Genomic DNA, 308 nt, shown 5'->3' with positions numbered 1-308 from the left:
GAACTGCAGCAACAACAGCAATGGCTGCAGCAGCAGCTGCAGCAACAACTGCAGCAACAGCTGCAGCAGCCGCAGCAGCAACAGCAGCAGCAGCACTGTAGTGCCTCTAACAAATCCACGCAGCAGCTTGAGAAGGAGTTGGCTGCAGTGCAGCACCTCGCCGCCACCCGCAGCAGCAGCAGCAGCAGCAGCAGCTGCTGCTGCTGCTGCTGCTGCTGCTGGAGGAGGAGCAGCAGCTGCTGCTGCAGCGGGAGCCGAATTACGCAGCAGCTTAGTGAAGCAGCTCAGGACAGGGGGCCCCCGGGGGG

At 63.0% G+C, this 308-nt stretch overlaps 1 protein-coding gene across 1 annotated transcript in view; it reads left to right on the top strand.

Moving 5' to 3' along the window:
- EMH_0027100 (uncharacterized protein) overlaps positions 1–308 on the top strand; it is a gene marked incomplete at both ends in the record, with an annotated part of 5,378 nt that overhangs the window by 1,521 nt on the left and 3,549 nt on the right. The window lies entirely within an intron of this gene.

Source organism: Eimeria mitis, genomic scaffold (genome assembly GCF_000499745.2).
Source record: "Eimeria mitis Houghton genomic scaffold, Emh_scaff999, whole genome shotgun sequence".
In the NCBI taxonomy this organism is placed as follows: Eukaryota; Apicomplexa; class Conoidasida; order Eucoccidiorida; family Eimeriidae; genus Eimeria; species Eimeria mitis.
The sequence above is the reverse complement of the archived record's forward strand: the minus strand, read 5'-3'. Positions and strand labels throughout refer to the sequence as shown.